This window comes from Triticum dicoccoides, chromosome 7A (assembly GCF_002162155.2).
Source record: "Triticum dicoccoides isolate Atlit2015 ecotype Zavitan chromosome 7A, WEW_v2.0, whole genome shotgun sequence".
Classification (NCBI taxonomy): Eukaryota; Viridiplantae; Streptophyta; class Magnoliopsida; order Poales; family Poaceae; genus Triticum; species Triticum dicoccoides.
The window spans coordinates 414853094-414870017 of record NC_041392.1 but is presented as its reverse complement, the minus strand read 5'-3'; positions in this window follow the sequence as shown (position 1 = coordinate 414870017).

The window sequence follows — 16924 nt, the reverse complement described above, 5'->3', positions numbered from 1 at the left end:
CAGCTGCTGCTCCAGGAATTCTCTCGGCAGCGACACGCTGGTCAGCTTCGCCATCGCCATGTTGGCCGGCCTTAGATCCGCGTCCATCTTCTCCAACACCAGCTTCGCGCGGGGGTCCGCGAGCTCCGCTCGACCCCAATCGCTGGAGCTCGTGGGTTGCTCCATGGGCAAGATCAGCCGAGGGTGGATGCACCCAGCATCCGCCAAGACCCACTTGCTCCTCAAGCCCTCAATCCTTTTCCCGGCGTTCGAAATGGCAATGGCGCCACCGTACGCGATGAAGCTCGCGCACGCGGAAGCAGGACCATGAGAGGTCTGGAGGTAGAAGTAGTGGCGCAGCAAGGCCACTGAGGGCTGCACCCGTACATGAGCCTCACAGTAATAGGCGAAGATCGCCAGGAGAAGGACGGAGTTGGGGTGGAGATGCAGAGCCTGTAGCTTATAATGGCGGAGGACAGAGAAGAAGAACTCGGAGAAGGGAGGCACCAAGCCAGCAGCAATGGTGCTTACGAAGAACGGATAGAAGGTGCTCCCTTGACCCTCAGGGATGGCGGAGCTGGCCTTGAACACCTTCGCCCCGTCAATGCGTCGCGCCGCCGCCATCCGGCCCAACCGGGCGAGGCTCGCCTCCGACACGTTCGGCGAGTCTAGCATAGACGAGTACCAAGCTACGGACGGGGACTGACGAGGCGCCATGACTTCCTAGGTCACGGGGTCGGAGTGGATCTGGAAATTTTGGAGGAAGGAAGGAGAGACGCAAGAAAGGGGATCTGAGCAGCAACCGGAGAAAGCAAAAAGCAAAGCCTAGGTAGATGCCGCTCCTTTATCAACTCGCGTGGTTGCTAAGGCGCTCACGTCCAATCAACCGCCACGCGGCACCCAAGACCGCAAGCTGTTAGGGCCCGCGGCACTTCGCTCTTGCCCTTCCGCCTCCCTGCACGGCCAAGTCCGGGCACGCCTTGGGCCCGGGGGCAACTGTCGGCGTTCTAGGAACGGGGGTCCCCAGACTTGCCTGCCTGCGGCCTGCGGCGTGGCTCAAAGGGGGGCCCAGCACGGCCCATCTTCATCAACATGGACCCAAGACCCTCGCGAGGGGCCAAGCCTCGCGGGGCGGACGACACGGAGCTTCCTCAGGCACGTACTCTCCAGGCTGGCTCACGAGGAGGCGGAGAGATCAAGGCGGGGTACCTCACGAGGTGCCCGTGACGCAAGCCATGACGACCAAGGGCGCCAGGCGGGCGCCAGCCCGTGCAGTGTCCTCCTTTCCCCTTTGGTGCAAAGGGGGCAAGCACAGCCGCGGAGTACCGAGGCATCAGGCAAAGGTTGCCATTTCGGTGCAACAAGACCAAGACCAGGAGGACCGCAAGACGGAGGTCATCGTGGAGCCTAAGACGGCGTCACCACCAGAGCTTTGTGCAGGCGAGGACCAACTTTAGTCAGGATAAGTGTACTAGATGTTCCCCTTCAAAATGGCCAATTGTTGGCGCCCTTCCCGTCAATATTTAGGAAGAGGCCCAGGGCCATCGCCTATAAATAGGACCAGCCACCCACAAGGATCAGGGTTCGGTTCGAGGTAAAAGGAAGGTTAGAGACAGAGATCGAGGATCAAGGATCGGATCGAAATCAGAGAGAGAGAAGGGTGACTGAACTCCTCCTAGCAGTTCGTCCCCCCCCCAGCAAAGAACAGACCCTCGCGAGGCTGTTCTTCCTTGTATTGTTCATCATCATCAGCCCAAGAGGCAATCCACCACACCACACACTGGAGTAGGGTATTACACCACAACGGTGGCCCGAACCAGTATAAACCCTGCGTCTCTTGTGTCGTTCTTTCCATAGCTTAGATCTTAGCGAGGCGGAGGAGTGCAGGTAGGTAGAAGGTAAAATCTGCGCGCACACCCTAGTGTTCGAACCTCAAGGGTCTGACGGAACCCGAAATCCGACATTTGGCGCGCCAAGTAGGGGTGCGACGGAATTCGTCTTCCACCACCCCGTTCTCCTCCGACCATCGCGCCCATGTCTGACGCTCGTCGGGCCCGCGCCGAGCGCCGGGCCGCTCTCGCTTCCCGCGTCGCCTAGACGGCTCCTGTCGGCGGGCGTCCTCGCTGTTCCCCGTCACCTGCCATCAACACCGCCACCGGCCCGATGGGGGACGAGCAGCAAGCATCGTCTCAGCATCCGTCAGTGCGGCAAGACGGCCGCACCGCTACTCCCTCGCTCACCCCAGCTGGTTCTTCGTCCCGCGCGCTCCGCGCACCCATGGAGGCTTGAGCTGCGCTCATCGCGGCAAATGAGCTCCTGCGCTACCGTCCCGTCGACGTCGTCTACAAAGAATGGCTTGACCGCGTCGCCGAGCTCGTCCGCGCCGCAGAGGGCTCTCCTGTGCTGTCCGTTTCGCTGCACCGCACCCCGCCCCGCGCGGGCGACGAGGCTCCGGCGGCGCCCCGGACGCCACCTCCTCAAGAAGGCGCCATGGCTCCAAGGCGCGTGGCCCCTGGGCGGAACCCGCTCCATCAGGTGCCAGCGCGGCAAGAGCAGAGCTGCCAAGAAGTCCCTCGCCCGCAAGAAGCTGCCCGGGCGCTCCCTGCTCCAGCACGTCGTGACCATGCTCCTGCTCCCTCACGCCAAGACCCCGCGCTGCTCCCAGCTGCAGCGCGTGGGGACATGCAAGACCAAGCTCTCCATCACCCAAGGCCTCCCGTGGCCACAGCAGGCTGCCGTGCCTTCACCACCGAGCTACGCAGCGTCGTGTGGCTCGGCAAGTTCAAGCCAGACCTGCCTCCTCGTTACGACGACACGGTCGACCCTGCGGAGTTCCTCCAGCTCTATGAGCTGGGCATCAAACCTGTCAATGGAGACAAGAAGGTCATGGCGAACTGGTTTCCCATGGCGCTCAAGGACGGGGCCCGCACCTGGCTCCTGAACCTGGCCCCAGACACGATCTCCTCCTGGGACGAGATGCGCACCCGCTTCATCGCCAACTTCCAAGGTACTCGCGACCGGCCTCCCGCCGTGAGCGACATGCGCAGCATCAAGCAACAACCCGGGGAGACCCTGCAGAAGTACATCCAGCGCTTCAACAACGCACGCCTCAAGATTCCCAAGGTGACTGAGGAGGCCATCATCTCAGCCTTCTCCACCGGCGTGCGCGATGTCAAGATGAAGGAGGAGCTGGCGATGCATGAAGACCTGTGCACTTCCTTGGAGCTGTTCAACTTGGCAACCAAGTGTGCCAGGGCCGAGGAAGGGCGTCTCTCCCTCCTCGAGCTGCCTGCCGCAGACCCAGAAGAGAAGAAGCCCAAGGCCAAGGATGTGAAGCGCAAGGGGGCTGCCGTGCTCGCGGCAGAACCAGACACCAAGCGTGGCAGAGATCTGCCCGAACCTCCCAATGGCAGTCGATACTGTGTGTACCATGACCTCCACACCCACAACACCAACGAATATCAAGAGCTCCGAGACGTGCGAGAAGGAAGGATCGGCCGTTGGCCCGACCACGGTGACCGGGGCTACGGTCGAGGAGGAGGAAGGTACGCAGGACGCTGGGAAGACCATGGCCCGCGCCAAGGGTGGCGCGATCAACCTCACGAGGATCGCTGGCAAGATCCGCCTCGCGAGGGAGACTGGAGGGATCAACCTCGCGAGGATCGCCCGCAAGGCAATGCAGGCCTCCCTCTGTTGCCGCCACAGCCAAGGAGGAACAAGGACCGCCACCAGGACGAGGGGGATGGGGGCTTCCAGGAGCCGCGTGCGATCGCCTGCATCCTGGGCGGGGCTCAAGCCCCAGCCTCTCAACGCATCTTCAAGCAGTTCGCCCGTGAAGTGAATGCAGTCCTCCCCAAGCTCGAAGCCACGCGCCCTCTCAGGTGGTCGGCGTGCGCCATCACGTTCAGCTCAGCAGATCAGCTCAAGTGTGCGGCTACAGCCGGAGTCCTCCCGATGCTTTGTTCCCCAATCATCAGCAACGTGGTGGTCACCAGGACCCTCATCGATGGCGGGGCAGGGCTCAACGTCCTGTCCATGGAAACATTCAACAATCTCCAAGTGCCCTACAGCCAGCTTCAGCCAACCAAGCCTTTCTCCGGAGTCGTCTACGGCTCCACGGTCCCGATTGGGCAGGTCCGCCTCCCTGTCACCTTTGGGGCATGCGACAACTACCGCACCGAGCTCATCGACTTCGACGTCGCTCACATTCGCCTACCGTACAACGCCATCCTTGGGTACCCAGCGCTGGCCAAGTTCATGGCCATAACTCACCACGGCTACAACATCCTCAAGATGCTAGGAAGTGGCGGAGTCATCACGGTGCCCTGTGAAGAGAAGGACGCGGTGTGTTCCCTGGAGCGAGCCTTTCAGGCCGCATCACTGGAAGACCCGGATCGCGGAAGCAGGAGGCTTCCCGAGACTGCCCCCAAGAAGAAGAAGACATCGTCCGGCCCGGCCCCTCAGGAGGCAGGCCCCTCTGAGCCCGTGCCTGCCCAGGGGGAACCTCCTTCCATCGCATAGGAAAGCGCGCCTGATGCCCTCCTCAGGCAAGGCTCGGGGGCTCTCCCCTGGAGGGCCACCGACCTGGCTAGGGTCACGAGGGAGGCGCTTGGGCACCACATGGAGGCGTGTTTCAAAGCACGTTTCCCTCAAGAAGGAGTAAGGCAAGGAGAGCCAGACCCTCAGGAGTTTGTCAGCAAGGCCATTCAGGAGATACAGGAGTCAAGAGTCATGAAAGGCGGCCGCCGCCTACCAGCAGTGGCTCCCCATCCAGGCAAGGATGGTGGGCTGCGCATCTGCATCGACATACCAGGGCTCAATCGAGTGGCCTCTCTGGAGCGCCTCTGGCCCTCGCGAGTGGGGCGCTGCGGAGGTCCACCCCATAGCTACGTTCGCATGCCTTACGGCTTACCGAACGCGGCTGTCGCGTAGCAGCGCCTCATGAGGGGCATCATGGAGGCACAAGAGGCCAGGCGTTCCGCAGCCCTAGCGGAGATGGAGATGGTCCGCGAGGAGGCACCAGCGCCTCTGGAGCCTCCTGAGGCCCCTAGGCCTGGGGGCTTGTGAGAATCGGCTTCCGCAGCCCACCGAGTCTGTTACACCAACAGTCCTTCGTCCTCAACATCATCAGGTGACATCTTACAAGTTTCATTTCCAACTGGGAGTGCCCCCCAGGGCTGCATTATTCCCAGGCCGCGTGGGTCTGTCCCTGCGGCACGTATCCCTTTTATTTCATGTTGTTAGCTTACCTTGTTGGGGGCGCCCCTTGGGCTGCATCATCCCCAAGTCGCTCGGGCCAGACCCAGCGGCATGTATCCCTTTTGCGTTTATTTCCAGTTATGCGTTCGACCCGCCATGCTTGATTATTTGATGCCGGTCCACGACACCTCTTCTTCTCCATGCCGACCACTTGCATGTTAAAGGGGGGGTCCCTGAGCATCGCGACTCAGGGCTCTTACTGGCTCTCCAGCCCTCACCCTCTGGCCTTGTCCACGGCATCGCGACCTGGAATACCAGTGACGGCTGAGACCAGCTCGAGGGCCGGGACCCGAGGACGTAGAGTGCCGGCATCTAACCAAGTTTGTAGGGACACATCACAAGATAAGGCCCAGTGCCAGGAGCAACCCGCCTAGAGGTAGGGCCCCGTGAGTCCCGCGATGGCTCACGGGTGCCCAGATACACCTCGCCAGGCCCTACCGTGCCAGCCACGTGTCAGGGCGGGGCTGTACACGCCCCGGGGGCTCCTCCCGGAGGTGGGCCCCCTCCCACATACTAGTGGAAGCACCATGCTCCGCGCTGGCTGAGTACACTGCTGAGGAGCTGCTATCCCGTACACATACGGAAGCGCTATGCTCCGCACTGGTGATAAACAACTGAGGGTGGCCCCCGGGCCGCATCAACCTCAGGGAGCCCAGAGCTCAGTGTCTAGCCTCATCGTAACGCCTCCCCTCGGGAGTGCCGCGCGAGGGGGCTGGGCACGGGGGCTGCGTCTGGGTCACGCCCAGACGCACGCCGCCCAGCCAGGGCCCCCCGGGCCTGGTTCGTCGTGCGTCTCTCCCCGAGCGGAGCCAAGGTACGAAGGCTGTTTGAGCGTCAAGGGGGACTCCTGAGCATCGCGACTGAGGAGCCTAACTGGTCACGTAGCCCCTCACTCCTTAGTTCCGAAAGGCTAACGGCGGTTGAGGTATGCGCGCGGTCGGGCTCTGCAGACGTAGAACGGTAGATCCACCCACATCATACCTCCCTACTTGTTGTTCGTGCGCCAAGGGGGAATCCTGAGCATCACGACTCAGGAGCCTAACTTGTCACGTAGCCCCTGACTCCTTGGTCCCGTCCTGGTTTTCGGTCGGGGCTAACGGCGGCTGAGGTACGCACGGGGCCGGGCTCTGCCGGCGTAGAACATAAGCAAGTAGGAAGGAAAAGCGTAAATCTCAAGGAATTCCAAAGCAAATATTACAGTCCACACTGTTATCTCAATGCCAAACGCAAGTTTAAACGCCTCCCCGAGGCATGATACATGTGCAGGAATTAAAGGCAGGACAGGAGCCACGACGGAGTCACTTGTCGGCGGTGGAGCAGCGCGGAGTGGGTTCGCCTCATGGAGCAGTGGGGTCGGCAGCGCCTTGCTTCGGCTTCGTGCAGAAGGCCCGGAACTTCCCCAGCAGAGCCTCCGCACGACCCTTCACGGCCTCGGTAGCGACAGCAGCACGCTCGCCACTTACTGGCTCCAGCAGGATGTCGAGGTCGACGCCGGGATTGCGAAGGTAGATGTGGGTGAGGACCCGCGTCAGCGCTGCAGAAGACAGGACACACGCCTCAGCATCGTCCGTGGGGCCAAGGCCAAGGGTGACATCTTCAAGAGCATGAACCAGGAAGGGAAGCAGCTTGGCGGGGCCGTCCTCGGTGCCAGCCAGCGGGCTCTCCAGGCCGCTGTTGTAAAGCGTCCTTAGCGAGGAGCGAGCCTTCGCCTCCATCTCCGTGAAGGCCATGCGGTCCTCGGCAAGAACCAGAGCCTTGTCGTCCAGCTCAGCCTTCCTCGCCCCCAACTCCTGCTCCAGCGCGCCTAGGCGGTCGCGGTGCTTCCTGAGCTTGACCTCCCTCTCCTTGACGGCCGCCTCGCGAGCCTTCACGCCTTCTTCCTGCTCTTGGTGAAGACGGACCTTTTTCGCGAGCTGGTCCCACAGGCCTTGCAGCTCGTCCTCCAGCGCCTTGCAGCGACCGTGGACGTCGACCACCTCCCCCAGGGCTGCGTCACGAGCAGCCTTTGCCTCAAGGACGGCCTGCTTCTCCTCATCGCAAGCAGTCGAGGCCTGGACCAACGCCGCCCGAATTGAAGCGTCGGATCGAATCCATCTTGAAGCCAGCTCCAAGCGCCCGGCCACCAAGCGAGGGTCGGTGCCAAGAAGATCCTGCCGAAGCGGAGCCAGCTGGTGCTCCAGGAATTCTCTCAACAGCGACGCGCCGGTCAGCTTCGCCACCGCCATGTTGGCCGGCCTCAGATCCACATCCATCTTCTCCAACACCAGCTTCGCGCGGGGGTCCGCGAGCTCCGCTCGACCCCAATCGCTGGAGCTCGTGGGTTGCTCCGTGGGAAAGATCAGCCGAGGGTGGATGCGCCCAGCATCCGCCAAGACCCACTTGCTCCTGAAGCCCTCAATCCTTTTCCCGGGGTTCGAAATGGCAATGGCGCCACCGTATGCGATGAAGCTCTCGCACGTGGAAGCAGGACCGCGAGAGGTCCGGAGGTAGAAGTAGTGGCGCAGCAAGGCCACTGAGTGCTGGACCCCTACATGAGCCTCGCAGTAATAGGCAAAGATCGCCAGGAGAAGGACGGAGTTGGGGTGGAGATGCAGAGCCTGTAGCTTATAATGGCGAAGGACAGCGAAGAACTCGGAGACGGGAGGCACCAGGCCAGCAGCAATGGAGCTTACGAAGAATGGATAGAAGGTGCTCCCTTGACCCTCAGGGATGGCGGAGCCGGCGTTGAACACCTTCGCCCCGTCAATGCCCCGCGCCGCCGCCATCCGGCGCAACCGGGCGAAGCTCACCTCCGACACGTTCGGCGAGTCCAGGGCAGACGAGTACCAAGCTACGGACAGGGACTGACGAGGCGCCATGACTTCCTAGGTCACGCGGTCGGAGTGGATCTGGAAATTTTGGAGGAAGGAAGGAGAGACGCAAGAAAGGGGATCTGAGCAGCAACCGAAGAAAGCAAAAAAGCAAAGCCTAGGCAGATGCCGCTCCTTTATCAACTCTCGTGGTTGCTAAGGCGCTCACGTCCAATCAACCGCCATGCGTCGCCCAAGACCGCAAGCTGTTAGGGCCCGCGGCGCTTCGCTCTTGCCCTTCCGCCTCCCTGCACGGCCAAGTCCGGGCGCGCCTTGGGCCCGGGGGCTACTGTCGGTGTTCTGGGAACGGGGGTCCCCAGATTTGCCTGCCTGCGGCTTGCGGCGTGGCTCAAAGGGGGGCCCAGCACGGCCCATCTTCATCAACACAGACCCAAGACCCTCGTGAGGGGCCAAGCCTCACGGGGCGGACGACACGGAGCTTCCTCAGGCACGGCCTCACCAGGCTGGCTCACGAGGAGGCGGAGAGATCAAGGCGGGGTACCTCACGAGGTGCCCGTGACGCAAGCCGTGACGACCAAGGGCGCCAGGCGGGCGCCAGCCCGTGCAGTGTCCTCCTTTCCCCTTTGGTGCAAAGGGGGCAAGCGCAGCCGCGGAGTACCGAGGCATCAGGCAAAGGTTGCCGTTTCGGTGCAACAAGACCAAGACCAGGAGGACCGCAAGACAGAGGTCATCGTGGAGCCCAAGACGGCGTCACCACCAGAGCTTTGTGCAGGCGAGGACCAACTTTAGTCAGGATAAGTGTACTAGATGTTTCCCTTCAAAATGGCCAATTGTTGGCACGCTTCCCTCTCAATATTTGGGAAGAGGCCCAGGGCCATTGCCTATAAATAGGACCAGCCACCCACAAGGATCAGGGTTCGGTTCGAGGTAAAAGGAAGGTTAGAGACAGAGATTGAGGATCAAGGATCGGATCGAAATCAGAGAGAGAGAGAAGGGTGACTGAACTCCTCCTAGCAGTTCATCCCCCCAGCAAAGAACAGACCCTCGCGAGGCTGTTCTTCCTTGTATTTTTCATCATCATCAGCCCAAGAGGCAATCCACCACACCACACACTGGAGTAGGGTATTACACCACAACGGTGGCCCGAACCAGTATAAACCCTGCGTCTCTTCTGTCGTTCTTTCCATAGCTTAGATCTTAGCGAGGAGGAGGGATGCAGGTAGGTAGAAGGCGAAATCTCCGCGCAGACCCCAGTGTTCGAACCTCAAGGGTCTGCCGGAACCCGAAATCCGACATTTTTCTCCTGTGACATAGTAATACATGGTTAAAAAGCCGATGAGGGTCATGATGCCTTATGGTTCATACATGAAACTACCCAGTGTTTATTAACACGGACTGGATTTCGACTATAAGTCGCCAGTATGAGACAAGATAAGATCCGGTGTTTATTAACCCAGCCTGGCTTTGTTCATAAGCCGGCAATATATGATACTTGCCAGTGCTCAAATTTGGGTTATCACCCTTATTACATTGGCTTGGTAAAAACAACATTGTGATCAAATATCACAGGTATGATATATTTTCAATTATATATGGTTATCCTTAAGTCCAGCCTTGGTTATAAACTATGCTAGTTTCCCATGGCTTTATATTGGGCAGTATAACCCGTCCATCAGTAAACCGCCAGGACACTTTAATCTGTTGTATGCAGGAACAGATTCAAATTGCTAATATCATAAGCATACGTGGCATATCTTAACATGGCAGATTAGCAGTGCCATGCAAAGCAAATATGCATGATGGCATAGCAGATTAAGAGTTTAAGCTAGCCTATTACAAGCGTTTTTGATTCCCAAAAGAATAATCATTTCAACAAGTCTTGCAGAAAGCAGCTATTCAGCCAACATCCGGTTTATGAATCTTGGTCTGGTTCACTTGAAGGTTGTGGATCATCCAGGGCCGGTTCATCTTCCTCTTCTCTACCCAGTGGTTGGAAGTCAATGGTTGTCTAACCGATCCCAGTTAAGGCTTTGAATATAGCTTCATCACTTATAAGTGTGGAGGGATCAACATCAGGGGCATAGGTATGCTTACGGGTTGGAGGAATAAGATTTGGAGCATCATGAGTTGGCGCTTTAACTCTCTTGTTGTTGGCATCATAAATCGACTGATAATATGAAAGATCGGTCTCTTCAGCCAATTTGCTAGCCAATGGGCGCATTTCCCTCGTCAAGGCTCCCAGGTCATCAGTATTAGTCTGACCCGTCCTCCTTTATGCTTGGGTAGCCGTTTCCCAAATCGGACGGATCAAGATCAGATATCCATGCTTTGGCCCGAGTTAGTGCAGTAAGAGCACCTGCCCTGGTAGCTGATTTCTTTAGTTCTTCAAACCGGGCAGGCATCATCGCCAGCCTTTCCAACGTCTCCTTGATCAAGGTTGGGGTGGTTTGTTATGGGAAGCTATGCAGATAACCTGTTGTACGCTGGTATATAACTGCTCTATAAGTGTATAGGCGGCTTTTAGTTTTTGCCGCATATCTGAGCCAAGGTGAGCAACGCGGGTTCTTGCATCATCAAAAATGTCTGTAAGCCGGCAGTTTATTAGATGATACATGTTTAAAGCTTATGAAGAAGCTATTTACCAAAAACGGCAGCACTCATGGCATTTATTTGCTGTTTCAAGCCAGTCAGCTCCTCCGTTACCGGATTAAGGGTCGTTTCAGCATCCTCAGCCCTCTTCAGCAGAGTTGACTTTTCTGTATCCCAACCTGCCCACTTGTTTTTGAAGCTTTCCTTCAGTTTTTCCATTGCTGCTAAGGCACTGGTCAGTTCATCATTGGCCTTGGAAGTCTCTGCTTGTTGCGATTTGATATTTTCTTGAAGGTTAGCGATTTGGGATTCCTTCTTGATAAGCTCTGCCTGCAAGAGACAAGCAATTTATGAGATGACAGTGCATATTCAAAGTCCCAAGCACATAACAAGTAATATACTTGGCACTTGGGGGCTAATGTCTATTGCTTCTTATAAAAAAATACAATTCCCAAGCTCAATACAAGTATTATTCTTGGCACTTGGGGGCTAATGCATATTTGCTCCAGTTAAAACTATCGATTTTTTCTTCCACTATCAGTTCGGTGGTTACCGGTTTATAAAGGTCCTAAACAAGAATTTTGAGCCTTACAACATAATTAGTCCCAAGTTAACATCTTTGTTAAGTCGTCCCTTGGGGGATACACAAGCAAAATTAAAGAGTTGTTATTCTACAAGTCCCGGTTCATATTGACAGTATAAACTGGCCCTTGGGAGCTACTGGAGTTGATCTATATGGTTCTTCGAAGTTTATAGAACATTCTATTCTTTTATGTCCAATAAACTTGGCGGCTAAGGGAAGAATATTTATGAAGAGTTAACACCTCATATCACTCCTTCATCATATTTAGTAAACCGGCTTCATAGTCACGGCTTGTGTACAAACGGTTTAAAACCCCAGAATGAATATCTTGGGCGCTGAGGTGAGCATAGCTTTCCAAGTCTGCCTTCCACTTGCCTTTGTCAACAGTAGAAAATTCTTCTTTGGCACTATGTTTTGACAGAACAGTGGGGTTGCCTGGGGCTGTATAACTAACACCAGTGACTATAACATCGTCAGTCTTGTCATCAGGAACTTTAGTTGGGCTTGGCGGTTTATCAGCATTGCTCGTCAGGTCAATTGCCATAGGGTCAGCAAAGACTGCATGGTCTTATGGTGGTGGATCATCAGGAATGTTTTCAGCATTTGGATTAGAAGGTTCTGCCGTCTTTTCCGGTTTAGATGGATTGGGATCATCAACCGGAGTATTTAGTCTGGCCTTCTTACTGGGTCTGGCTTTGGCTCTAAAAGTAAGGCACAAATAATAGGTTCGTATAATGATCAAGCATAAGGTATGAAGGGTTAATTAAATATGCTCACCTAGGAACAGTATTGAGGGTTGGAATTTGTGTTCCTGCTGACTCGCCAGAGGAACAATGAGAAGTTCCCTGATAATTTGAGTCAGACAGAATGAGAGGTTGTCGGAAATAACCCGCCTTGGGATAACATGTGTCAGAAGTATAAGAGACCTCTGGGCGGTGTTTATGAACCGACGTGTTTGGTAAACCGGAAGAAGTTACCACATGGCCACTGTGTCGTGTTGTGTGGCGAGCTTCGTGTTGCTGTTTCTTCAAAAGAAAGTTTGGATCCAAGTGAGCTAGAGGGTGAGAAAATCTTACTTTCCGACTTGCTTGTCGGGTTTTCTGTGTGGGTAGAGTTTCTGAGCCAGATTAAAGAATAATTACCTCTGTGTCACTTGCACGGCTAGCTTCAGCGTCGTCCTAATAATAATCATTGTCAATGAGATGTATGAAAAAGGAACCAAGTAAATCAAGTTCTACCTCTGATTCCTGGTTATCATTGTCATCATCAATGTTCAACTCGGCAGACTCGGCGGTTTTCCTCTTGGCGGGCTTCTTGTTGGCCTTGGTCTTGAGACGGGCTGTTTTTGCCGGTTTATCCTACGGTTTCTTATTCCAGAATGGATCATCACCCTGTTAAAGATTGAAAAGATAGTAAGGGAGTGTCAAGACTATGGATTAAGCAGGAGTTAGGCAATTCTTACAGCTGGCGGTTTATTTGAAGCGCGGAAAGGACTAAGCCCTATTTTGCTGCACCCAACCACCAGTTCATTCAACATTTTCTTGACGACTTCAGTAATTTCAGCATCAGTTGGCTAAATATCAATATGGCGTTGAGGGTCTTTCACGTCCCCTGTGTATTCACACATTAAACCGGGGTGATGGCTTAAGGGCAAAATACTCCAAGACACCCAGCAACAGACAAATCAATGCATGTTAAACTGTTCACCACAAAGGCTCTAAGCTTTGAAAGCTATGGTGCATCCTTGGCCCGTTCCTTTGCAGTGAGTCTTTGGGGGAGTGGATGTGTACTGGTAAGCCGGTGAGCACAGTAACCCGGCAGAGGATTCTCACCAGCTGGAGATGTATCTTGGCAATAGAACCAAGTTTGATTCCAGTCTTTGGGGTGGCTATGATGGTTAGCGTGAGGGAAGCTGGCATCTTTTCTCTTTTGGATTGAAACCCCGCCAAGTTCAGTTTTGGGCCCATCCACAAATTCTGTACAGCGGTTTAAATAGTAGAAATCTCTGAACAGTTCGACCATGGGCTCCTCTTGCAGGTAAGGTTCACAGAACACTTGAAAATTGCAAATATTGGATACGGAGTTAGGTCCAATATCTTGAGGGTGAAGTTGGAGGAAATGAAGCGCATCACGGAAAAATTTTGATCCGGGGGGGGGGCTGAATCCTCGACTCAGATGGTCAACAAAAACGATCACTTCCCCTTCCTTGGGTTTAGGAGGATTTTCAGGACCAGGGGCTCTCCAGTGGATGTCTTCCTTTTTGGCTAAAGCGCCAATGGAAACATACCCGTTCAGCTCTTCTTCTGTAACCTGGGATTGAACCCAGTTACAGGAATAAAACGACTTGGCTATTTATTTGATAACCTAAAAGAAGATTTGTGCTGGTTTAAGGTTCATGGTTAATTCGCTAAAGGTTGCGAGGCAGAAAATGTTGAAGCATGCAAAAGTGTTAAATTGGAGATTGACGTTATCAAGTTGCAGAGATGAGCAATTGGCGGTTTAAGAGGGGACTAATGGTACCTGGCGGGTTATTATTTTCTGAGTTAAACCGCCTACATAGATATTGAAAGTGTAGATCTGAAGTTGGAAAATGACTAAGTGATGAAAAAACAGATTTCACAGATTGATATCACAATTTTGGATCTACTGTGTGTCAGAAAATGAAAATATATTCAGACCAAATGCATAAATATTTTGGATCTACATAAATATTTCATAGACTTAAACAGTTTATAAAGGTCCAGATTGGATTTTTCTACCTAAAAAGAGATGCTCTGATGAGGAAAGAAGGACTATGGCTATTGCCGCACAGGAAAATATCAAGTTTGAATCAAAAATTCATGCTACAACAAAGAACAAGTGAAGAACAGTGCTGAACCTCCATGAGCTTGTACGAACCCTAATGAGATCTACGGAGGGGGAAGGAGGAAGAACTTACCAAGGCTGCTGGAGCGGCGGAGGCGCGCGAGTGAGATCTGGACTAATCAGGTTGATGCAACGGCCAATGGTGATGCAGAGGAGAGGATCGATGGTGGCTGGGCTTGAGAGCAACACGTCACGAGGAAGACGAAGAGACTGAGGGGGGAAGTGAAAAGGACCCTTGGCCCCATTTATAAGGCGAATGGATAAGTGGCATGCACGAGAATCGAGGAGCTCCAAATTGGATATGTAACAGGGTCGACGCCTCGATTTTTGGAGGGTCATTAAAAATGAAGATACATATATGATTTTGGATTTGTATAAAATTAATGACAGGTGACGTCATGGCGAGTTATCATGATCTCAGAAGATGACGTCACGGCGAGTTACAAGTCTTCGTGAAGGTAATGAAGAAAGAATTTTCCTAAGTGTTGAAGATTGATATGAACAAGTTCAAATCAACCTGGGGCCTAATGTTGGGGATATAACTATTGAGTGTAAACCGCCCAGGAGGGGTGGGGTTATGCTCATGATGATTTACCAGAATTGAAGCCCATGAAGACATAGAAGATGGCGACTTACAAAGGATACTTAACAAGAAGGCCCAATGCCCAAAGGCGAGTTAGGGCCCATAGATGTAAACCATTGTAGGTGTATGACTTGTATTATAAGATAGGAAAGAGTAGATACCAAGACGGACACATTATGAGCCGGCCAGGATTCTGTGAAACGCGGGGCATCAACCTGTGTATATAAAGGGATGACCGGTGGTGGTTTAGGGACAACAAACAACAGATCGAGAGCTAGGTTAAGCGTATTCGCTCCCTGGTCATCGAAACCCTAGCAATACCACCTCCAACTGGATTAGGCCTTTACCTTCACTGCAAGGGGCCGAACGAGTATAACTCCCTGTGTCCTTTGTCTTGTTTAACCCCTTTAAGCTAACTTCGTTGCCATGGCTCCACATCTAAGTCCTCATACAAGGACATCTATCGTGACAAACCCACGACAGAGGCATTGTCGGCACGTCCCGATCAGGGGTCCCCACCGTTCTCTCTCACAAAGCCGATGAGGTTGCCTTCGTCCCTTGCTCACTACTACGACGTGGGCAGTTGCTGCCTCCCGCCGCCCTCCTCTAGGTTGAGCTATGTCCTAACATCCCTCCGGTACAACTTCCTTTATAGCTAGCTTGCACCACTGCTCCAGCTGCCCACATCACTCCATGTGGATATTTCTCTACTTCTTTGCCCCGCACATACCTCTACTGGCTTCTACGTGTTGTATTTGTGATGAGTTTATGTCTCATCAACTAGTCCCAGTAATCTTATTCTAATCATGATTCTTCAATTTCTTTGCCACAGGGATGCGCATCTTGATTTTGGTGAAACTGCACAAAATGATTCGATGGTCAAAGGGTTGCAAACTTCATTTCTTCGGAAGCTCCAACATTGCCAGAAAATTAAAGCATGGTTAGGGTTTACAGTTCAAGGGCTAGGGACTGCATGGATCATTTTTTTCTTTAGTTGTCTCTGTTCCAAAATAAGTGTCAACTTTAGTAGTAGTACAACTTTGTACTAAAGTTTGCATAAAGTTGAGACACTTATTTTGGAACCGAGGGAGTACATATTAGCTATGATTTGTCAATCATTGAGATGCAATAGCATGCATGTTAGTCTCCTTTGTATTTGATGAAATGTTGCAATGGGCAACCTTGGACACAAGATACATGAAACAGAAGCTGGAAGCTTCATAGCATTGTACAAATTTATCTCGCTGGGAAATTACGGTATGATGTAAAGAGTTAGGTGTCGCACGGTGTCCAGAAAATATGGTGATAGTGTGAGATGGGCCATGTAATCACTAAGCATGCATGTTTTCACTGCTTTCACACTTCTCCGCTGTAAGAATGGAGAAAATTGTAATCTAGTAGTACCTCCTCTTGCCAAAAGCATGGGACATCCAGCAGTCATACGACCTTGGTAATAATGACCAATGAGCCATCAAATCACATAGACCTAGCAGTAAGTTGGACGGACGAAGCAACCATCACTCTTGAATCCGCTTCTCCCTTCAACGCAGGCTCCATTGAGAGGTTGTGTCCGCTCTGCCCGGTCATGAATGCGGCACCGATTCTTTGGAGCGGTGTTGACCATTCGGGCGGGAAGCATGCGCGAGTGATGGAGGGGCTTTGGGTGGGCCAGGCTGGTCAGGAGCGGGTGTGGCAGCTGTCCCCCTGTCCCGATCGAACGCCCGGAAACGAGAGGATGCACCGACTCTCACGGCTAATTCGTACACCACACACCATCTCTCTGTAGGAGTAGGTCGATGTGTCGCTCTCTCTAACACACACATGTTGTTAAACACACACACACACACACCAAGGTAAAATGAGTCTATATCTCAATTAATGAATACTTGCATGTTACTAGTCCAAGTTACCCACCACTATGACCAACCTAGCAATGTAACCAAATGCTCCTTACTCTGCCTTGTTATCTCCCCTGGAAACCCAATGCATGGAGCGCAACTACGCGTTGATCAGTCAAGAAATCAAAGTTGGCTTGCATGCGAGTTAATATGTGGCCCTGCATGGTAGCTAAAACGGATCTCTTAGTTGTTGTGATTAATTGTTGCATTTAGAGACAGAAATCAGGGCTTTGATTGGAGGAAGGACCGGTCGAGTTTCTCCTTCTCCTCCAATCTGCTTGCACCTTGGTCCCACTGCACCTTCTAACGTCCACTGACTTAGGTCGAATACAAGTGCCCAAAATTGTGTGCATGTTAT